We start from the raw sequence: 25,038 nt of genomic DNA, 5'->3' as shown, positions 1-25,038 counted from the left end.
CTGAACGCTGTTATTATTTGCAATCAGGCTTCCTTCATCACTACTCAGTTCTGCACTTCAAATAATTTGTAACTGTCACCACTAACCTCTTAATTAGTATCAGTAGCACAAGTAATATGTGCACAATTCAAGTATTGATGTCGCAGATTTATTTATTTTTACTCATTCATGGGATATGAGCGTCACTGGCAAGGCCAGCACTTATTGCCCATCCCTAATTGTCCTTGAGAAGGTGGAAGTGAGCTGCCTACTTGAACCGCTGCAGTCTGTGTGGTGAAGATACTCCCACAGTGCTGTTAGGCAGGGAATTCCAGGATTTTGACCAAGTGACGATGATGGAACAGCGATTTATTTCCAAGTCAGGATGGTGTGTGACTTGGAGGGGAACTTGGAGGTGATGGTGTTCCTTTGCGCCTGCTGCCCTTGTCCTTCTAGGTGGTAGAGGTCGTGGGTTTGGGAGGTGTTGTCGAAAAAATCTTGGCAAATTGCTGCAGTGCATCGTGTATATGGTAAATACTGCAGCCACTGTGCGCCTGTGGTCGAGAGAGTGAATGTGTTAGGTAGTGAATGGGGTGCAAATCAAGCGGACTGCTTTATCCTGGCAGCAGGCGCATGGGAACACCATCACCTCCAAGTTCCCCTCCAAGTCAGACACCATCCTGACTTGGAAATAAATCGCTGTTCCACCATCGTCACTTGGTCAAAATCCTGGAACTTCCTGCCTAACAGCACTGTGAGAGTATCTTCACCACACGGACTGCAGCGGTTTAAGGAGGCAGCTCACCTCCACCTTCTCAAGGACAATTAGGGATGGGGAATAAATGCTGGCCTTGCCAGTGACATCTGGATGGTGTCTGTTATGGTCATAAAAAAGTAATGTCGCTGAGTACTGTAGACATGAATAAGTGTGACCTTAGCTCCTTTATTCAAACGCGAGCGTGCAGGCACAGCATGGGAGGCCTGCTTATATACAGTGCTCCCAAAGGATGATGGGATCCCTTGGGACTCCAAAAGGTATGCCCTCTGGTGGCGGTTTAATACAGGTTACTTAGGGTTGCATACATAACATCACTCCCTCCCAAAGTCAATAGTACACATTTACAGGGTGAGACGATCTGGGGCTTTCGCTCCCTTGTCGATCGTCTCGGTACAAATGCAGGTGGGGGTGAGTTGGTTGGTTCTTCGCTGGGCCGCTGGGCAGCTGGCCTTGCCGGGCTGCTGGGGATGGTGAGTTCAGCTTCGTGGTCGACCGTGATGTCAGTTGCCACTTATATGTGTGTTGGAGGGTCAAAGTTGGTGGTGTCCTCTTCGAGTTTGCCCGTGACCGTTTGTGAATCGCAGTTTGGTTTGGTCCAAATGCTTTCTGCAAGTTAGTCCATTAGCAAGTTTGATTTAAAACACCCAACTCCCTTCTTTGGCTATGACTGTGCCAGCAAGACATTTGGGACCATGTCCATAGTTGAGTAAAATACAAGGTCATTGACTTCAATATCGCGTGACAAGTTTGTGCGATCATGGTACATGCTTTGTTGATGCCGCCTACCCTCGACATGATCATGGAGATCAGGGTGAACAAGCGACAGCCATGTTTTGAGCGCCCTTTTCATGAGCAGCTTGGCTGGGGAACCCTTGTGAGCAAGTGGGGTCTTGTGCAGTAGCTAAGCAGGACTCAGGACAGGCGGGTCTGCAGGGAACCTTCCGACGCATGTTTCAAGCTTTGCTTGATGGTTTGGACTGCCCGTTCTGCCTGGCCGTTGGATGCGGGCTTGAACGGGGCTGATATGACGTGCTTGATCCCATTGCGGGTCATGAATTCCTTGAATTCAGCATTGGTGAAGCACGGCCCATTGTCGCTGACAAGGACATCAGGCAGACCATGCATGGCGAACATGGCTCGTAGGTTTTTGATGGTGGCAGTGGACGTGCTTACAGACATTATTACACACTCAATCAATTTTGAATAAGCATCCACAACAACCAAAAACATTTTGCCTAGAAACATGCCAGCGAAGTCAACGTGGATCCTAGACCACGGTTTGGAGGGCCATGACCACAAACTTAGCAGTGCCTCCCTGGGTGCATTGCTCAGTTGACGCTCCAAATCTGAATCGATGCCAGGCCATCACACATGGGATCTGGCTATAGCTTTCATCATTACTATGCCTGGGTGGGTACTGTGTAGGTTGTGTATGAATGTTTCCCTGCCTTTCTTAGGCAAAACCACGCGATTGCCCCACAAAAGGCAGTCCGCCTGTATGGACATTTCGTCTCTGCGCCGCTGGAATGGCTTCATCTCTTCATGCATCTCCGCTGGGATGCTGGACCAGCTCCCATGGAGGACACAGTTTTTTTACAAGGAATAGTAGAGGAACCTGACTGGTCCAGGTCCTGATCTGGCAGGCCATAATGGGTGACTTTTCGTTTTCAAATGCATCCATCACCAAGAGCAAGTCTGCAGGCTGTGCCATTTCCACCCCGGTGGTGGGCAATGGTAGCCGACTGAGAGCATCAGCGCAGTTCTCTATGCCTGGGCTGTGGCGGATTACATAATTATATGCAGACAGCGTGAGCGCCCATCTTTGGATGCGGGCAGAGGCATTGGTATTAATCCCTTTGCTCTCTGAGAACAGCGATATGAGCGTCTTTTGGTCAGTTTCTAACTCAAATTTGAGACCAAACAGATACTGGTGCATTTTTTTCACCCCATGAACGCATGCCAGAGCTTCTTTTTCAACCATGCTATAGGCCCTTTCAGCCTTGGATAAACTTCTGGATGCATAGGCGACCGGTTGCAATGTTCCCGATTCGTTTGCTTGTTGTAACACACACCCAACCCCGTATGATGACGCATCGCAAGCTAGCACTAAATGTTTACAAGGGTTATATAGAACAAGCAGTTTGTTGGAACATAACTGATTTCTGGCTTTCTCAAAAGCAGCCTCTTGTGATTTCCCCCATACCCAGTCATCTCCCTTGCAAAGCAGCACATGTAGGGGTTCTAGCAAGGTGCTTAACCCGGTAGGAAATTACCAAAATAGTTGAGGAGTCCCAGGAATGATCGCAGCTCCATCACGTTCTGTGGTCTCGGCACGTTCTTGATGGCCTCCGTCTTGGCGTCGGTGGGTCTGATGCCATCTGCTGCGATTCTTCTCCCTAAGAACTTGACCTCTGGCGCCAGGAAAACACATCGAGTGTTTCAACCTGAGTCCCATGCGATCTAGCCGACTTAGAACCTCTTCCAGGTTCTTCAAGTGTTCGATGGTGTCCCGACCATGATCAATATGTTGTCCTGGAAAACGACAGTGCACGGAACCGACTTTAGCAGGCTCTCCTTGTTCCTTTGAAAGATTGTCGCGGCCGATCAAATCTGGGCATCGATTATAGATGAACAGACCTTTGTGCATGTTGATGCAGGTGAGGCCTTTCGAAGATTCCTCCAGCTCGTGCGTCATGTAGGCCGAGGTCAGGTCCAACTTGGTGAACGTCTTTCCTCCAGCCAGGGTTGCAAATAGGTCGTCTGCCTTGGGTAGCGGGTACTGGTCCTATAGCGAAAAACAGTTAATCGTTACTTTATAGTCCCCACAAATTCTGACCGTGCCATCGCCTTTTAGAACAGGAACAATCGGACTGGCCCACTTGTTGAACTTCACTGGCGCGATGATGCCTTCTCTCTGCAGCCAGTCCAGCTCAATTTCCACTTTCTCTCGCATCAAATATGGCACCGCCCGTGCCTTGTAGTGGATGTGTCGTGTACCGGGAACCAAGTGGATCTGTACCTTCACCCCTGAGAAACTTCCGATGCCTGGCTCAAACAACGACGGGAACTTGTTCAGAACCGGGGCACATGAGGCGTCGTCGATGGTCGAAAGCGGTCAGATGTCGTCCCAATTCCAGCGGATTTTTCCCAGCCAGCTTCTGCCGAACAGTGTGGGGCCATCTCCTGGTACAATCCATAGTGGGAGTTCGTGCACTGCTCCATCATAGGAGACTTTTACTGCTGCGCTGCCAATAACAGGGATCAGCTCTTTAGTGTAAGTTCTTAGCTTGTTATGAATGGGGCTAAGCTTGGGCCTGTGTACCTCTTTGCACTACAGCCTGTCGAAGGCCTTTTTGCTCATGATAGACTGACTCGCACCCATGTCCAGTTCCATGGATACCCAAATTCCATCCCATTCGACTTTTAGCATGGTCGGTGGACATTTTGTGGTGAAGTACACTTCGGCCTCCTCGGTTCGAGTCTCTAGTTCAGCCTGATCCGCCATGGATCGATCCACCTCTGCAACATGATGGTTTGCAGGGTTTACAGCTCGTCTGCACATTCACTGGAGGTATTCCATTGTTCCACAGCCTTTGCAAACATTGTGTTTGAAGCGACATGGATGGGCTCAATGATCACCTCCGCAACGCCAACAAGGTGTTAACTGCCTCGCATTCATGTTTGATGGCAGACTCTGGGTCATCTGAGGTCGTGCAGCTGCAGGCGTGTACGTTCTGCCATACGCATTCCTGCCTGAAAACGATGTTACTTTGTGTACATTGCTTGCTGAAACCTCTTTATGCTGCAAAATTTGTTTGGTTTTATCGCTGGTGGACATAAATGCCTGGGCTATCATTATGGCTTTGCTCAGGTTCGGTATTTCAACAGTCAATAGTTTGCGAAGGATAACCTCATGGCCAATGTCAAGCACAAAGAAGTCTCTTAACATTTGCTCAATGTCCTGCAAGGCGCCTTAGTTCGGCAACGTAGCTCGCCACTTCCTGGCCTTCAGACAGGTGACACGTGTAGAGTCGATACCTTGCCATCAGAACGCTTTCCTTTGGATTTAGGTGCTCCCAGACCAGTGTACACTGTTCTTCATACGATTTAGTTGTTGGTTTCACCGGAGCTAGAAGATTCTTCATGAAGCCATAGGTTGTTGCCCCACAGTTAGCACCTTGTTGGCGCATTCTTGTCCCCTCCCAGCTCTTGGCCACGAAGTATTGGTCGAGTCACTCCACAAAGGCCTCCCAATTGTCCCCTTCTGAGAATTTCTCCAGGATACCATCAGTTCTCTGCATTTTTGTGTGGTTGTTTATTATCTCTTCGGCAGTTGTTATGCTCATAATAATATAATGTCGCTGAGTACTGTAGACATGAGTAAGTGTGACCCTAGCTCCTTTATTCAAACTCCAGAATGCAGGTACAGCATGGGAGACCTGCTTATATACAGTGCTCCCAAGGGATGCTGGGATCCCTTGCGACTCCAACAGGTATGCCCTCTGGTAGCGGTATGATACAGATTACCTAGAGTTGCATACATATCAGTATCGAGCTTCTTGAGTGTTATTGGACTCAAGCTCACTTGATAGGTTTAATTGAGGATGAAGAAATTCTGAAGAATGCCATTTATACAGTTGACTGAAAGGGAAAGAAGATTCTTGAATCACATGTCTCCACTTGAATATGCACATTGAATGGGCATAGCCAATGTGGCAAAATTTTGAAACAAGATAAATGCATTGCCTCTCTGGCATGTTTTCCGAACATAAGAATGAGAAAAGGCTTACCAGCCCATTGACCCATGCCATCCACAGACTGTGCAAAATCTACATTCTCATGTCCTCTACACCTCCTAATTAATCACACGTGGAAAGTTCTGTAAGATATTTCTTGGTCCGCAAATGCGACCAAGCAAAACTCCAGAATAGTTGTCCGGCCCACTAGTCTATTTAGCCATGGCCTGCTACCATTCACAGTCAGATTCCCTCTCCTTCAACCCAGCTAGGGAGGGTTGTTTTAGGAACAATATATGGATTGCTTATGTACACAGACACACAAGAGTCTAAATAATGTCTGGGTCACAACTGCTTGTATTGTATCCTGGGTAAAAACACAAGTATCTCTATATATATACTGTGCTCACATCTACTAAAATACAGACTTTTACATTATTTATTTGAAGTTTTCAAGATTATTAAGGAAATTTTCTTATTCAAGGAAATTATTCTCTATTGTGTAGGAAGTAGAAGGGAAATCAGACCGATCTATTTATTTCAAAGGGTAATATACTTGCGGCATATATTACCCAAAATGCTATTGAAGAAAATAGTATAAGTGTCAAGAAGCAATCAGTGATATACTGATATATATTAACAAAGGGTATTCACCTCCAGCTTTGAATAACCCTTGACTCTGCATGTAGTCTGTACTGCCAGCCTTTTCACCACATATTACACAGGCAGTATTTTTGTCATCACTTTCACTCTTCTAGCTTTCTCCATCTTCTGTTTGTAAAATTCCCATATTAGTGGGTGAGTTTATTTAGCATAACACAAAATTAACTCCAAATTACCCTCTGCCTTTTTCCTTCTGAGCCTGACCAAGTCTTTTTCTTGCAGCTTCTGTGTTCAATCTTGACTGACTTTGCAGCCTTTTCTGAATTTGCCTAACTGTATGTGTCTCATACTCAGTGTGATTTTTAAAATCTTCCTCTGTTCAAAGTGTAATGTATTTGTTTTGTGGTGCTTAAGAATTCATTGCAACACATTGTTATTAAGAACTAGTTGGTTTATTAACAAAAGTTTAACATTCACACTACACATTATTAGCTCATCCACTAGGCTCACAACTGCATACCTTATCATAGAAACATAGAAAATAGGTGCAGGAGTAGGCCATTCGGCCCTTCGAGCCTGCACCACCATTCAATGAGTTCATGGCTGAACATGCAACTTCAGTACCCCATTCCTGCTTTCTCGTCATACCCCTTGATCCCCCTAGTTGTAAGGACTACATCTAACTACTTTTTGAATATATTTAGTGAATTGGCCTCAACAACTTTCTGTGGTAGAGAATTCCACAGGTTCACCACTCTCTGGGTGAAGAAGTTTCTCCTCATCTCGGTCCTAAATGGCTTACCCCATCTCCTTAGGCTGTGACCCCTGGTTCTGGACTTCCCCAACATTGGGAACATTCTTCCTGCATCTAACCTGTCTAAACCCGTCAGAATTTTAAATGTCTCTATGAGATCCCCTCTCATTCTTCTGAACTCCAGTGAATTCAAGCCCAGTTGATCCAGTCTTTCTTGATATGTCAGTCCCGCCATCCCGGGAATCAGTCTGGTGAACCTTCGCTGCACTCCCTCAATAGCAAGAATGTCCTTCCTCAAGTTAGGAGACCAAAACTGTACACAATACTCCAGGTGTGGCCTCACCAAGGACCTGTACAACTATAGTAACACCTTCCTGCCCCTGTACTCAAATCCCCTCGCTATGAAGGCCAACATGCCATATGCTTTCTTAACCGCCTGCTGTACCTGCATGCCAACCTTCAATGACTGATGTACTATGTCACCCAGGTCTCATTGCACCTCCCCTTTTCCTAATCTGTCACCATTCAGATAATAGTCTGTCTCTCTGTTTTTACCACCAAAGTGGATAACCTCACATTTATCCACATTATACTTCATCTGCCATGCATTTGCCCACTCACCGAACCTATCCAAGTCACTCTGCAGCCTCATAGCATCCTCCTCGCAACTCACACTGCCACCCAACTTAGTGTCATCCGTAAATTTGGAGATACTACATTTAATCCCCTCGTCTAAATCATTAATGTACAATGTAAACAGCTGGGGCCCCAGCACAGAACCTTGCGGTACCCCACTAGTCACTGCCTGCCATTCTACCTGCCAACCAGTTCTCAATCCACATCAGCACACTACCCCCAATCCCATGTGCTTTAACTTTGCACATTAATCTCTTGTGTGGGACCTTGTCGAAAGCCTTCTGAAAGTCCAAATACACCTCATCAACTGGTTCTCCCTTGTCCACTCTACTGGAAACATCCTCAAAAAATTCCAGAAGATTTGTCAAGCATTATTTCCCTTTCACAAATCCATGCTGACTTGGACCTATCATGTCACCTCTTTCCAAATGCGCTGCTATGACATCCTTAATAATTGATTCCATCATTTTACCCACTACCGATGTCAGGATGACCAGTCTATAATTGCCCGTTTTCTCTCTCCCTCCTTTTTTTAAAAGTGGGGTTACATTAGCTACCCTCCACTCCATAGGAACTGATCTAGAGTCTATGGAATGTTGGAAAATGACTGTCAATGCATCCGCTATTTCCAAGGCCACCTCCTTAAGTACTCTGGGATGCAGACCATCAGGCCCTGGGGATTTATCGGCCTTCAATCCCATCAATTTCGCCAACACAATTTTCCGACTAATAAGGATTTCCCTCAGTTCCTCCTTCTTACTAGACCCTGTGATCCCTTTTATATCCGGAAGGTTGTTTGTGTCCTCCTTAGTGAATACACATCCAAAGTACTTGTTCAATTGGTCTGCCATTTCTTTGTTCCCCGTTATGACTTCCCCTGATTCTGACTGCAGGGGACCTACATTTGTCTTTCCTAACCTTTTTCTCTTTACATATCTTTAGAAGCTTTTGCAGTCCGTCTTAATGTTCCCTGCAAGCTTCCTCTCGTACTCTATTTTCCCTGCCCTAATCAAACCCTTTGTCCTCCTCTACTGAGTTCTAAATTTCTCCCAGTCCCCGGGTTCGCTGCTATTTCTGGCCAATTTGTATGCCACTTCCTTGGCTTTAATACTTTAATACATTAATCGTGGAAGGCCGTGGTTTTATCGAGTCTTGTGAACATCACATGACTGGCTAAGCCACTCACAATGCAACAGCTCTACAAAAACTTTCATTCAAGTGCCCCCTTTTTTTTTGAGGTCACCAAAAACCACAAATTAACAATTGAACATAAAAAGGAACCTTTGTCAAATTAAATCAAATTAAAATTCTGCTCCTGGTTGAAGTCATGAATTCTAGACCCTCCGGTGCCCACCTCTCGTGGAAGGCTGCGAGCATACCAGTGGACACCGCGTGCTCCATCTCCAGGGACACCCTGGCTCGAACGTAATCGCGGAAGAGAGGTAGGCAGTCGGGCTGAACGACCCTCTCGACCACCCGCTGCCTGAACCGGTTAATGATCACCTTGTCCACGCCCGGGAGCAGCCCTACGAGGAGGCTTTCCGACCTGCCCGCTCCACTCCGCACAGGGTGCCCAAAGACCAAGAATGTGGGACTGCAGTGCAGCCAAGATTTAAAGAGCAGCCCCTTTAAATAATTGAAGAGGGGCTGCAACCTGACACATTCAGTGTACACATGGAACATGGACTTCTCCAGACCGCAGAAATTACAGGTGGCCCGGGAGTCCGTGAACCGACTAAAAAACCTATTGCATGGGACTGCCCCGTGCAGCACCCTTCAATCCAAGTCCCAATAAATAAAGGAAGGACTCCCGCGTAGAGAGCACTCCATTGGGGCAACAGCTCTACAAACATGTGAGCATACTCACAGGTACATACATTACACACAGTCAAAAGGAAACTCAATGGTCGTGAGGAGTTTATCGATTGCTGAGACAAGCTAATAAATTATCGATTATTTACAGTATCCAAGCCATTTCCTCATTAGGTACTTAGCCACTTACCATCTCAGTGCCATTGTTACTTGTGTGAGTAAACTTTACTTTAAAACACAACACTTAAATGTAACATCTTTTTACAAACGTTTTGGCAAAATGGTCAAAAAATCCTGAAAAGAGACATTTTAATTTTCTTTGTGCTCTTTTGTCTCGGCCTCTGAGGCCTATCCTCAAAAGTGACAAAACGGGGATTAGCATTTGGCTATTTCACCTGTGGTCATAGTCCAGCCTGATGGGATCCAGCCCAGGCTGATTGAATGATGGTTTCCTCTGGCTGCTAGGCTGTAAAGGAATTAAGTGAATTCAGGCAACATGTCCACAGCATAAAAGAGGCAATCTTGCTGTGGCAGACCATAAGAGTGACTGTTGGGGAAGTGGAAAAATTCTCACTAGTGTCGTAAGGTTGGGCATTATGGCACAACAGTTGGGTACAATAAAAGGAACTCTGCTCTGCATTTGCCATGGTATACCTGGCCCAAGAGTCTCGATGCTGGGTGACAAAAGTGGAAACAGGGTTTCATTCTTTAGCACTAATATAGTTCCACTTGATGGAGGCAAAATTCACATAAATATTAAATAAGAGTAAATAAATGGCTATTCAAGAATGTGTATTTATGTACGAGCAAGTGATTGTGGTGACTTCCCTGCCTAAGATGGCTGAGAACCATTGAGCTGTAAGTGCATCGCAATTGTATAAAAAAAAGTCACAGATCACTTCATTTTGTTGAAAAGGATTGTTGTTGAGACATGAATCAGTTCATTGTTGTTACTTGTGTGTGACTTGTACACCCATTGCAGCTCCAGTGGAAAAGCTGATGGGTAGCGTCGACTTGACAAGTGCTTTATTGTGACAGAAGTCTTTCATCTGGCTATTTCTAAGAAGTGACCAGGAAACATGTCTCTGGTTTTGACATGAGAGATGTCAGTCAGCATTGACTGTATGGAGTTCAGAACCCATTCAGTAATGAAACCCCTTTCAAAGTAAAGACCTTTATCAGATTAACTGTGATTCTTTTCTGATTAATTGGGTACTATGTTAGCAAATCAAAGCATCATTATATTTAACAGAAGTATACAGAAGATTCTTTTCACAAGCTCTTAACAAGATACGGGCAAAATCTTTGAGGCACAGGAAGAGTTCAGTCTCGCCATACCGAAAATGTGCTCCTTCAAAAACACAGATTTGACTCTTTAACCTAAAGGACAATCTGAGAGGGAATGCTTTCAGTGTCACATACACCTCCAATTCATATAATTAAAAAAATGAATTTATTTTCGGTCATGTTGTCAATTTTATCACTCATTTTCTCTTGGAAAGCTGTCATTTCAGGTTTACTCTCACACCAGTGATGTTGGCTATGGTGTATGTAGGAGCAGCTTCACACAGTAAATAGAAATTGACATTAAGACTAGTTGGATGCTCATCTACCTCAAGTTCAGCCTCCAGGCAACTTGAAGCACCAAGTCTCAGGTTCTTCTATGGAGCAATAGTAACATGTAATATTAAGGCAGCCCCCTGGATTGAGAGGAGGCTAAGACACCGCTTTAAAAAAAATTGCTTTCCCTGTAGACTGCTAACAATTTCCTGTATTTTTCCTGAATTGCTTTTGTTGTTTCCCTGCTTTATTTTTTGTAGATTAGCTAATCCAGGCAAGTGTAACTACTGCGTTGTATGTAGAATTTGTAAGACAAAATTTTGATGGTTAATAACAAAATAAATGAGTAACGTTTAAGAGAAATTCTTTATGTACTTTAATTTGAAAAAAATTGTGAAGAAAGGTTAAAAAAAACTCCTTTGAAAAAGAGGAAACTTTAGAGTTTAATACTTTTGTGCACTATTTTAGTCAAGAACAATAAAAAAAATAATGCACAAAGGGAATTCAACACAAGTGAAGTGGCCCAAGTGATGTTTTCAAGATTATGGAGGACAATACAACTGAAATTAATTATGATTGGAAGAGGAGGAGCATTGGATGTATGTTACTGATAATGATAATGACATAGCGCTAGATTTTACACTTTTGTGCAGATCGTCCAAAAATGGGCGGTATTTACGGCGTGGGCGGTAAAAATGGGCTTTCAGATCGTCGGCTTGTTGCCCATTTTCAAAGCCCCTAGTGTCCATTTTAAAAATTGGGCGTTACCACGAGCAAGCTGAAATGGGCATTAGCGTTAAATCTCTCTGACCTTCTGCCGTAAAGTGTCGCCGTCCTTAGCAACGGCATGGCAACGCTCATTTCCCGCGATTCAAGAGGTCACGGGTCATCATTACATGCGTAGAAGAGGAGACAGAGAGAGAGGGAGCAGAGAGGGACTGAAAGCGTGTGTGGGCATGGTGTGTGCTTGTTTGGCTGTTGTGGGAGGCACGAGGGAGATTCACCAGTAGCAAAAAGCCTACTAAGCACACTGAACATAGTTGGCACCGAGTTTTTGTCCAACAAATAATATATAACATGGAAGAGATGGAGGAGGCCCTGGAGCTGTTAGCCAGAAACACTGGTGGCAGAGGGCTCCCACTGGTCCTGGAGCGCGGCACTGCACCCCAAGGTGCTGCACCCCCATTGCCAATGACACATGAGAGCCAGGAGCAACATCTTGCTTCTGGCTTGGAGCACGTTCCCACTTCGGGACCGTCCTCTCCCGTATCTGTCCAAGCAGCGGTTCGGCCATCATCCCCCCCCCCCTCCCCAATGAAGCAGCACCTGAGGAACTCCTCGGCCAGGCAGCTTGGAGTCAGGAGGGGTAGAGGTGGGGATGAGAAGCAACGGTGGTGGGGGGGAAAGGAAGAGTTGATTTTTACAGATATGCTTATGATTTCAGACAAATGTTCGGTTTAAATGTTTTTTTTAACATAACCTTGTTGCGCATTGGCTCAGATAGCTGCACCGTTACACACAGGTGATTCCTTAACATCAAAGGATATAATTACACTTAACTTTAATTAGCTTAAACTCTAACTGTCACCAAGGTGATGCCCACCATTGATGTATGACCTGCACACCCAGCAGTGTGTCAGCCTTGTAAATAACACCAACATTCTTTCAGGCAAAGCGCTCACTTATGAGCTCCTGACGTAAGAGTCTTGCAGCTATGATGCCACCATGGGCCATTTCATGCAGTTGACAGGGGGGCGGGGCCATGGCTTCAGCACCAGCCTGATTGTGTGGCCCGAGGTCAACATCCGCCTCCTTGTCCTCCTCTTCCTCTCTCTCCTGAAGTGGACCATCACACCCTTCTGGTAATTCTTCTCCCCTCCTGATAGCCAAGTTGTGCAGCATGGAGCACACCACCACGAATTGAGCTACCTGCTCAGGATGGTATTGGAGCTCGCCTCCTGAGTAGTCCAGGTTTCTAAAGCACTGATTAAGCACTCCAATGGTTTTCTCCACGATATTGCGAGTGGTTCTTTGGCTCTCGTTGTATCGCTTCTCGGCTTCGGTGTGGGTATCATGCAGTGGGGTCATCAGCCAGGTGGCAAGGCCATATCCTTTGTCACCAAGCATCCAGCTTTGATCTTGTGGCTGATTGTTAAACAAGTCAGATAAAGTGCTCTCACACAGGATGTGAGCATCATGGATGCTGCCGGAAATTTACCATTCACTGCCATAATAATTTGCTGGTGGTCGACAACAAGTTGCACATTCAGGGAGTGGAACCCCTTGCAGTTCCTGAACTGCATCCTGAAAAGGTGCCCGCATCGCAATGTGTGTACAGTCTATTGCTTCCCGCCTTGGGGAAGTTAGCAATTCGGTAGAATCCTAAAGCCCTCTCAGTCTGAGCCTCCCTGTCATAGGGAAGCTAATAAAGTCTAACCTGCATGCGTACAGGGATTCAGTGACCTGTCTAATGCAGCGATGTGTGGCATGCTGAGACACACTGCAAATGTCGCCAGCTGAGGCCTGAAAAGAACCCGACGTGTAGAATGACAGTGCCACGGTGACTTTGACATCGACGGACAGTGTGGTCCTGATGGTGCTGGCAGGCTGCAGATCTCCACTTATGAGCTGGCATATCTTACAGATAACCTCTTTGTGGAAGCGCAGTCTCCGAAGGCAGGTGGTGTCGGGCAAGTTGAGGTAAGACTGCTTCTCCCTGTACTTGTGGGGGACGCAACGTCTGGTCCTCCTCATCAGTCTGTCACGTCTTACATTGGGCACATGATGCTGTCGAGCGTACCTTTTGCCATTTCGAGTCTGAAGCATGTAAGTGGTCATCAAGAGAGGGTGAGAAAGGACAGACCCCATTCCAACAGCTACCTGTTTTCCACCGATTGGTCACAAAGAATGAATGTCCCCACAAAGACACCTTTTAAATTCCAATCGTCCATAGTATGATATAGATGTTTGTTCGGATGTTCACATCACCACCAAAGACCTCCAGAGTACATCCGAACTCCCCCGAGGTTGAAGCAGAGCATCCTTTTAAATGATGCAACATGTGATTTAGAACATGGCGTCCATACCGTTGTGAGTAGTTTCGGTTTGTTCCACTTTTTCCCTCCGTTTTTTTCGGCGAGCCGATATTGTGGGCAAAATGTGTGCGAGGTGCCGAAAGTATGATGGATGATATACTGGCCGTTAGTTTTGGCAAATGTGATCTTTACAACAAAAAACATGGGCAGGCAGTTTTATTTTTTCTCGGCATTACACACATATGGAAAGTAACGCTCGCCGATAAGTGACCGAGAAATGGCCGTCAATTTCCATCTTGTGATTAACTGGGCGATGTCTAGGCGTTACACATTGTTATGTTTAGAATAACTCCACGAGGCTGTGTTGTAAACTTAAACCATTATGACCTTGGTCTGTTTAATATAACTCCAAAGTGAGTCAGCAACGTGGTGACCTGCCTTTTATACCTGCTTGCACCAGGGTATACACAGGTGACCCATAAGTCTCCCACAGGTGTGCCCTTTGGTGGCAAGCCTTATATACAGGTGAGGTTCACATACATGACATCACTTCCCCACAAAGTCTTGAGTACAAGTTATTTACAGATTGAGGCGACCGAGACTCCAGGATGGTATGTTGCCTCCCTGGTGCAAGGGTCAAGGATGTCTCGGAGCGGATGCAGGACATTCTGAAATGGGAGGGAGAACAGCCAGTTGTCGTGGTGCACATTGGTACCAACGACATAGGTAAAACAAGGGATGAGGTCCTACGAAACGAATTTAAGGAGCTAGGAGCTAAATTAAAAAGTAGGACCTCAAAAGTAGTAATCTTGGGATTGCTACCAGTGCCACGTGCTAGTCAGAGTAGGAATCGCAGGATAGCGCAGATGAATACGTGGCTTGAGCAGTGGTGCAGCAGGGAGGGATTCAAATCTGGGGCATTGGAACCGGTTCTGGGGGAGGTGGGACCAGTACAAACCGGACGGTCTGCACCTGGGCAGGACCGGAACCAATGTCCTAGGGGGAGTGTTTGCTAGTGCTGTTGGGGAGGAGTTAAACTAATATGGCAGGGGGATGGGAATCAATGCAGGGAGACAGAGGGAGACAAAAAGGAGGCAAAAGCAAAAGACAGAAAGGAGATGAGGAAAAGTGGAGGGCAGAGAAACCTAAGGCAAAGAACAAAAAGGGCCACTGTACAGCAAAATTCTAAAAGGACAAAGGGTGTTAAAAAAACAAGCCTGAAGGCTTTGTGTCTTAATGTAAGGAGTATCCGCAATAAGGTGGATGAATTAACTGTGCAAATAGACGTTAACAAATATGATGTGATTGGGATTACGGAGACATGGCTCCAGGATGATCAGGGCTGGGAACTCAACATCCAGGGGTATTCAACATTCAGGAAGGATAGAATAAAAGGAAAAGGAGGTGGGGTAGCATTGCTGGTTAAAGAGGAGATTAATGCAATAGTTAGGAAAGACATTAGCTTGGATGATGTGGAATCTATATGGGTAGAGCTGCAGAACACCAAAGGGCAAAAAAAGTTAGTGGGAGTTGTGTACAGACCTCCAAACAGTAGTAGTGATGTTGGGGAGGGCATCAAACAGGAAATTAGGGGTGCATGCAATAAAGGTGTAGCAGTTATAATGGGTGACTTTAATATGCACATAGATTGGGCTAGCCAAACTGGAAGCAATATGGTGGAGGAGGATTTCCTGGAGTGCATAAGGGATGGTTTTCTAGACCAATATGTCGAGGAACCAACTAGGGGGGAGGCCATCTTAGACTGGGTTTTGTGTAATGAGAGAGGATTAATTAGCAATCTCATTGTGCGAGGCCCCTTGGGGAAGAGTGACCATAATATGGTGGAATTCTGCATTAGGATGGAGAATGAAACAGTTAATTCAGAGACCATGGTCCAGAACTTAAAGAAGGGTAACTTTGAAGGTATGAGGCGTGAATTGGCTAGGATAGATTGGCGAATGATACTTAAGGGGTTGACTGTGGATGGGCAATGGCATGGATGAATTACAACAATTGTACATTCCTGTCTGGCGTAAAAATAAAAAAGGGAAGGTGGCTCAACCGTGGCTATCAAGGGAAATCAGGGATAGTATTAAAGCCAAGGAAGTGGCATACAAATTGGCCAGAAATAGCAGCGAACCCGGGGACTGGGAGAAATTTAGAACTCAGCAGAGGAGGACAAAGGGTTTGATTAGGGCAGGGAAAATGGAGTACGAGAAGAAGCTTGCAGGGAACATTAAGGCGGATTGCAAAAGTTTCTATAGGTATGTAAAGAGAAAATGGTTAGTAAAGACAAACGTCGGTCCCCTGCAGTCAGAATCAGGGGAAGTCATAACGGGGAACAAAGAAATGGCAGACCAATTGAACAAGTACTTTGGTTCGGTATTCACTAAGGAGGACACAAACAACCTTCCGGATATAAAAGGGGTCAGAGGGTCTAGTAAGGAGGAGGAACTGAGGGAAATCTTTATTAGTCGGGAAATTGTGTTTGGGAAATTGATGGGATTGAAGGCCGATAAATCCCCAGGGCCTGATGGTCTGCATCCCGGAGTACTTAAGGAGGTGGCCTTGGAAATAGCGGATGCATTGACAGTCATTTTCCAACATTCCATTGACTCTGGATCAGTTCCTATCGAGTGGAGGGTAGCCAATGTAACCCCACTTTTTAAAAAAGGAGGGAGAGAGAAAACAGGGAATTATAGACCGGTCAGCCTGACCTCAGTAGTGGGTAAAATGATGGAATCAATTATTAAGGATGTCATAGCAGCGCATTTGGAAAATGGTGACATGATTGGTCCAAGTCAGCATGGATTTGTGAAAGGGAAATCATGCTTGACAAATCTTCTGGAATTTTTTGAGGATGTTTCCAGTAAAGTGGACAAAGGATAACCAGTTGATGTGGTATATTTGGACTTTCAGAAGGCTTTCGACAAGGTCCCACACAAGAGATTAATGTGCAAAGTTAAAGCACATGGGATTGGGGGTAGTGTGCTGACATGGATTGAGAACTGGTTGTCAGACAGGAAGCAAAGAGTAGGAGTAAATGGGTACTTTTCAGAATGGCAGGCAGTGACTAGTGGGGTACCGCAAGGTTCTGTGCTGGGGCCCCAGCTGTTTACATTGTACATTAATGATTTAGACGAGGGGATTAAATGTAGTATCTCCAAATTTGCGGATGACACTAAGTTGGGTGGCAGTGTGAGCTGCAAGGAGGATGCTATGAGGCTGCAGAGTGAATTGGATAGGTTAGGTGAGTGGGCAAATGCATGGCAGATGAAGTATAATGTGGATAAATGTGAGGTTATCCACTTTGGTGGTAAAAACAGCGAGGCAGACTATTATCTGAATGGTGACAGATTAGGAAAAGGGAAGGTGCAACGAGACCTGGGTGTCATGGTACATCAGTCATTGAAGGTTGGCATGCAGGTATAGCAGGCGGTTAAGAAAGCAAATGGCATGTTGGCCTTCATAGCAAGGGCATTTGAGTACAGAGGCAGGGAGGTGTTGCTACAGTTGTACAGGGCCTTGGTGAGGCCACACCTGGAGTATTGTGTACAGTTTTGGTCTCCTAACTTGAGGAAGGACATTCTTGCTATTGAGGGAGTGCAGCGAAGATTCACCAGACTGATTCCCGGGATGGTGGGACTGACCTATCAAGAAAGACTGGATCAACTGGGCTTGTATTCACTGGAGTTCAGAAGAATGAGAGGGGACCTCATAGAAACGTTTAAAATTCTGACGGGTTTAGACAGGTTAGATGCAGGAAGAATGTTCCCAATGTTGGGGAAGTCCAGAACCAGGGTTCACAGTCTGAGGATAAGGGGTAAGCCATTTAGGACCGAGATGAGGAGAAACTTCTTCACCCAGAGAGTGGTGAACATGAGGAATTCTCTGCCAGAGAAAGTAGTTAAGGCCAATTCACTAAATATATTCAAAAGGGAGTTAGATGAAGTCCTTACTACTAGGGGGATCAAGGGGTATGGCGAGAAAGCAGGAATGGGGTACTGAAGTTTCATGTTCAGCCATGAACTCATTGAATGGCGGTGCAGGCTAGAAGGGCTGAATGGCCTGCTCCTGCACTATTTTCTATGTTTCTATGTTTCTATGTTACGCGTCTCAAGCTTTGCTTGATTGTTTGGCCTGCCCATTCTGCTTGGCCGTTGGATGCGGGTTTAAATTGGGCAGACCTGACATGCTTGATGCCATTGCGGGTTATGAATTTGTTGAATTCCGAGCTGGTGAAAAATGGTCTATTATCACTGACAAGGAGGTCGGGTAACCCATGGGTGACGAACATGGCCCTGAGGCTTTCAATGGTGGCAGTTGACATACATGATGACATTATTATACATTCAATCCATTTTGAGTAAGCGTCCACTAGAAACATCTTCTCTAGAAAGGGGCCAGCGATGTCTACATGGACCTTGGACCATGGTTTGGAGGGCCATGACCACAGTCTCAGTGGGGCCTCCCTGGGTGCATTGCTCAACTGTGAGCAAGTGTTGCATTGGTGTGCGCATGACTCTAATTTGGAGTGGATGCCGGGCCACCAGACGTGCGACCTGGCGATAGCCTTCATCATGACTATGCCTGGGTGGGTACTGTGTAGATCGCGTATAAATGTTTCCCTTTTTGGGTAAAATCACGTGATTCCCCCATAGGAGACAATCCGACTGGACTGACAGTTCGTCCTTGCGTCGGTGGAACGGCTTAATTTCCTCTTGCATTTCCCCAGGAACCCCCGACCAGCTCCCATTGAGGATGCATCTTTTTAACTAGTGATAACAGGGGGTCTTGGCTGGTCCAGGACCTGATCTGGCAAGCCGTGACGGGCGACCCCTCGCTCTTAAAGGTGTCCATTACCAGAAGCAAGCCTGCGGGTGGCGCCATTTCAACCCCGGTGGTGGGCAATGACAACCGACTGAGGGCGACAGCGCAGTTCTCTGTGCCTGGTCTGTGGCGGATTACATAGTCATATGCAGACAACATTAGTGCCCATCTTTGGATGCAGGACGAAGCTTTGGTGTTGATCCCTTTGCTTTCTGAGAGCAGTGATGTGAGCGGTTTGTGGTTGGCTTCGAGATCGAACCGGAGACCAAATAGATATTGGTGCATTTTCTTAACCCCGTATACACAAGCCAACGCTTCTTTCTCAACCATACCAAAGGCTCGTTCAGCCTTAGACAAAATTCTGGACGTGTATGCAACTGGTTGCAGTTTGCCTAACATATTGGCTTGCTGTAACACACCCGGTATGACGACGCATCACATGCTCGTACCAAACATTTACATGGGTTGTACAATACAAGTAACTTGTTGGAGCATAGCAGGATTCTGGCCTTGTTAAAGGCTGTTTCTTGACATTTATCCCAAACCCAGTCATCACCCTTGTGTAGCAGCAAATGCAAAGGTTCCAGCAAAGTGCTCAACCCCGGTAGAAAGTTGCCAAAGTAGTTGAGGAGTCCCAGGAACGAACGCAGCTCTGTCTCGTTTTATGGTCTGGGTGCATTCGTGATGGCCTCCATCTTGGAGTCCGTGGGTCTGATGCCGTCCTCCACAATCTTTCTCCCCAGAAATTCAACGTCTGGTGCCAGAAAACCACACTGTCCAGTTGCTTTAGAACCTCTTCCAGGTTGTGCAAGTGTTCGGTAGTGTTTCGACCAGTGATCAAGATGTCGTCCTGGAACACCACTGTACATGGAATCAATTTCAGCAGACTCTCCATGTTCCTCTGGAAGATGGCCACTGCCGAGCGAATCCCAAAGGGGCATCTGTGATACACGAACAGTCCTTTGTGCATGTTGAGAAACTGTGGAGTAACAAGGCACAGAGGCCAAAACTGAGCCCAATTCACACTACACTGCGCACTTGCACCAAAGAACTCATACCTGTTATCGGCAGTGCAACAGTGAAAGTATCGTATAACGGAATGGTGCATGATTTACCACTATGGATTGCACCAGGCGATGGCCCTACGCTGTTTGGCAGGAGCTTGCTAGGCAAGATCTGGTGGAACTGGGACGACATCAAAGTCCTATCCTCGGCGGCTGACACCCCGTGTGCCCAGGTGCTAAACAAATTCCCAGCGTTATTTGAGCCAGGCATCGGCAACTTCACAGGCGCCAAAGTGCAGATCCACCTTGTCCCTGGGGCACGGCCCGTTCATCACAAGGCCCGAGCAGTCCCATATATGATGCGAGAGAAAGTCGAAATCGAGCTGGACAGACTTCAGTGAGAGGGAATCATATCGCCAATCGAGTTCAACGAGTGGGCCAGTCAAATCATGCCAGTGCTAAAGAGCGATGGGACGGTCAGAATCTGCGGGGACTACAAGGTGACGATCAACTTCTTTGACGGTTCAGCCAGCTCCTGTGTCATGTAAGCGGCGGTGAGGTCTAGCTTGGTGAATGACTTTCCCCCTGCTAGCATTTCGAATAAGTCCTCCGCTTTGGGTAGTGGGTACTGGTCCTGTAACGAGACTCAGTTGATCGTCACCTTGTAGTCCCCACAGATTCTGACCGTCCCATCGCTCTTTAGCACCGGCACGATTTGACTGGCCCACTCGTTGAACTCGATTGGCGATATGATTCCCTCTCGTTGAAGTCTGTCCAGCTCGATTTCGACTTTCTCTCGCATCATATATGGGACTGCTCGGGCCTTGTGATGAACGGGCCGTGCCCCAGGGACAAGGTGGAACTGCACTTCGGTGGCTGTGAAGTTGCCGATGCCTGGCTCAAATAACGCTGGGAATTTGTTTAGCACCTGGGCGCATGGGGCGTCAGCCGCCGAGGATAGGGCTTTGATGTCGTCCCAGTTCCACCAGATCTTGCCGAGCCAGCTCCTGCCAAACAGCGTAGGGCCATCGCCTGGTGCAATCCATAGTGGTAAATCATGCACCATTCCGGCATACGATACTTTCACTGTCGCACTGCCGATAACAGGTATGAGTTCTTTGGTGTAAGTGCGCAGTGTAGTGTGAATCGGGCTCAGTTTTAGCCTCTGTGCCTTGTTACTCCACAGTTTCTCAAATGCTTTCTGGCTCATTATCGATTGGCTTGCTCCCGTGTCCAGTTCCATGGAGACTGGAATGCCGTTAAGTTTGACTTTTAACATTATTGGAGGGCTTTTGGTGGTGAAGGTGTGTACTCCATACACTTCTCATCCTCCAGCTGAGTTTCCTCTCCTGCTCGTTCATCATGATCCGCGCTGGATCAGTCGCTCTCTGCTGACTTTGCCATGTGCTGGGTCCGAGGTCGCTTGCACAATCGCTGGAGATGCCCCATTGTCCCACAGCTCCTGCACATGTAGTGCTCAAAATGACATTGATGGGCTCCGTCACTGCCTCCGCAGCGCCAGCTTGGCATTAATGGATTCACATTAGCACTCCCCAGCGGCCTCTGACTCACCCTGGGCCTGACCTCTGTGGCTGTGTGGGCCCTATTGTGTACAGTCCTGCCTGCTGAAGGCATTAATTTAAGCACATTACTTGTCGTTGAGCCTCGATTCTGTGAAGATATCTGCTTCGTGTTGTCGCTCGTGGATGTGAAGGCCTGGGCTATCGTGATGGCCTTGCTCAGATCCAGGGATTCGGCAGACAGCAGCTTGCGAAGGATGCCCTCATGGCCAATTCCAAGCAAGAAAAGGTCCTGCAACATTTCCCCCAAGGACCCTGCAAAGTCGCATTGCCCCGCAAGGTGTCTAAGGTTGGCGATGAAACTTGCCATGTTCTGGCCCTCGGAACGACGGTGCGTGTAAAAGCGGTACCTGGCCATCAGGATGCTCTCCTTAGGCTTGAGGTGCTCCTTAGCCAACGTGCACAGCTCTGCATACGATTTGTCCGTTAGTTTGGCTGGTGCCAGCAAGTTCTTAAGGAGGCCAAGTACCGATGACTCACATACGGTGAGGAGAATCACCCTGTGTTTGATCTCTGTTTCAGCCGGTCCAATTCATTGGCCACAAAGTACTGGTTGAGGCACTCAACGAAGGCTTCCCAATCATTACCCTCAATAAATCTCACAAGAATAACAACGGCAGCCATTTCCGCGTGAAAGTTTTTGGTCTGTAACTCGTCGGCAGTTGTTATGTTTAGAATAACTCCACGAGGCTGTGTTGTAAACTTAAACCATTGTGACTTTGGTCTGTTTACTATAACTCCAAAGTGAGGCAGCAACATGGTGGCTTGCCTTTTATACCTGCTTGCAGCAGAGTACATACAGGTCTCCCACAGTTGTGCCTTTGGTGGCAGGTCTTACACACAGGTGAGGTTCACATACATAACACACGTCATTTCAGATTTAAAATGGATGTTAAGTGGGCATTATGCATGCAAAAATAATGGAAAATATAGCCCATACCTTTGTTTGAGAAAGATCCCTAAGCAAAAAGAGAGAATGAGCAACCGAGACATTAGATGAGCTTAAACTCCTTTGGTAAAGGAAATGCAATAGAAAGGCCTGATCATGACTACACATAGAAATTTTAGGAAACGAAAAGGACATTAGGCCCAAGTTCATTCTTTTTTGATAGACTAATCTCACTTTTCTGCCTTCTCATGGTACCCCTCAATCCTTCTCTTTCAAGAAATGCATCCAGTTTGCTTGAACCTATTTCTACTGTCTGCTTCAATGGCCTGCCCCAGTAACTTGCTGTATAAATGTCTTGCCTTTGGATTAATGAATCGAGCCTGACTTCCCTTCTTATTCCTAACTTGTAATTTTAAACTGGATTTCCTCAACAATCAGCTTTGCAAAAACTCCTCCATAATCTTGAAAACGTCAAAGGATGGGAGATGGCCTGATCTAGTTGGAGCAGTGGAGAATGAGAAAGCCACTTAGTAGAAGAGGAATTTATGTTACATAGAATTATATAGAATCTACAGCACAGAAACAGGCCATTCGGCCCAACAGGTGATTATCTGATGGAGAAGTCTTCTAAAGTTAAATTTTGTTACTCTGGTCATTCTTATTTTAAAATAGCAACAAAATGGCACGTTAACAGTATATATAGTGCCTGCAGTGGCGCTTATTTTCAATGTTTGTGGATCTAAGAACAGCTTGTGTAGATCATTTATGATTTAAGGAAGTCGCTCTGGGAACTTTGGTATTTTTAAACTGTAAGAATATCAGATTGATGTCACTGATATAAGAATTACTTCAATAAAATAAATAGGGGTCACTGACCATGTCACGATTCAACAGAAGATTTATCTACTGAGGCACACTTCCATTAACTTACGATGTTACAAATGTTTGTAGTAAAAATAGTGCAGATATAAAGCAGTGGCAAAACTCAGCATTAATAAAATATTGTGTATTCAACAAGCATTAAAAGGCCATTGAAAAAAATATGGGAAGGGCATGTTTAGTTCATCATAAATTTTTCAATGGAAGGCCAAAGTTCAATTCTCTCTCAATTGAAAATCTTAGCATATTGTTTTTCATTTATTTGTGTAAATAGTTTGTGTTTTCTTTGTACAGCTACTCCAAGGACATCTTGCATATTAATGCTAGTAAAGTTTTAATGGTTCCATGATACTTCACTCAACATGATTTCCCGAAGTCTAATAATGACAACATGCCCCACAAGTAACCATTGAGTTTTGACCTCAGCTGATGCACTTATGTTTTCACCCAATGTTAATCACAGCCAATAGACTTATAACGGAGCAGAGTAATGTAAATAATGCTTATTTTACTTTCTGCTCGTGGCAAGCTTTGTTTTAAATCTTCTGCAGTTATGTGTTATTTTTAATGTTGAGTACACTATACCACGAAACACTCTTCATCTTCAGTATAAGCAAACCATAGTTATTATGGTTGGGAGTTATTGGCCGAGAAATTGGCCCCCTTAGCACCTCCCGCTATCACCTCCATGGGGCGATAACAGGGCTCTAAGCGCTTACCGAACGGGCGCGGCGAGAAGATCGACACCCGCTATATTCAGCGGGAGGTTTGCAGTGGTGGTGTGGCGTTGCACCCCGAACTCCATCACCCAGAGATCGTGATGTCATCGGCGTGCGCATCGCCCCTGTAGAGGCCCAAACTCGAACTTCGGTTCCGTCCCCTGCAGCAGGAGGCGTTCATCGGGAGGATGGGCGCTTCGAGAGTGATCATTAGAGGCGAGGTGACCGAGGTAGATGAAGTTTGGTTTTAATGCTCTCTGCGAATTTTTTTTCCGTGGTTTTCACCAGCCATTGATCAGCCCAGCATTCTGCTGCAGTGCATCGGGCTGATCTGGGTGGATCATGACTGCCATCGGGGAGCAGGTAAGTTTCTCTCTTGCAGAGCCTGCAGCGATGGCACTTCCCTTTAAGGGAGGGAAGGAGCACACTTACCACCCCACTTGATGCCTGTTACACTCCAGGAAAGAACTGGATCACTTGATTTAATGCTCTACTTCGTTCCTGGAGCGTAAATACCACATTTTTTAAAAGGTAAAAAACATTAGCACCTGCCACAAAATTTTCAACTTTTAAAAGTTAACGCCCCAAGTGGGTCGCTCCCGAATTTTTCCTTCGTAGTCCATTTTGTCAGTTGTCCAATCTCTGTCCACAATTGTTTTAAGATTCTTATTATTGTTAGAAAATTAGTTTCTCTTTCCTTAAAAAATACATTTCCTCCTATTTATATTAATATACTGTGTCACATTCAACCATGTGTACCATGCACCAAATTCTGATGAGAAATGTGGCCAGGCAATTTAACTTTTGGTCTTTGTGAACATTGCTCTTGAACTGACGGTTGATTACATATGAGAATAGTATAAATTGAAATACCCCTAACTCATTAGAAAGCAACTCACCGATAGTTAGTCTCTTCCATTTAAAATTCCAAAGCCTGCTGCGATGGCCCCTACCTTTAAAGGAGGGAAGGGCCCAGTGTACATAGAAACATAGAACATAGGTGCAGGAGTAGGCCATTAGGCCCTTCGAACCTGCATCACCATTCAATAAGATCATGGCTGATCATTCACCTCAGTACCCCTTTCCTGCTTTCTCTCCATACCGCTTGATCCCTTTAGCCGTAAGGGCCACATCAAACTCCCTCTTGAATATATCCAACGAACTGGCATCAACAACTCTCTGCGGTAGGGAATTCCACAGGTTAACAACTCTCTGAGTGAAGAAGTTTCTCCTCATCTCAGTCC

The 25,038-nt window shown here is 46.0% G+C and overlaps 1 protein-coding gene across 1 annotated transcript in view; it reads left to right on the top strand.

Moving 5' to 3' along the window:
* ccbe1 (collagen and calcium binding EGF domains 1) overlaps positions 1-25,038 on the top strand; it is a 461,189-nt gene that overhangs the window by 45,841 nt on the left and 390,310 nt on the right. The gene's annotated exons all lie outside the window — the stretch shown is intronic.

Source organism: Pristiophorus japonicus, chromosome 2 (assembly GCF_044704955.1).
Source record: "Pristiophorus japonicus isolate sPriJap1 chromosome 2, sPriJap1.hap1, whole genome shotgun sequence".
NCBI lineage: Eukaryota > Metazoa > Chordata > Chondrichthyes > Pristiophoridae > Pristiophorus > Pristiophorus japonicus.
This window is presented reverse-complemented; position numbering and strand designations above follow the sequence as displayed.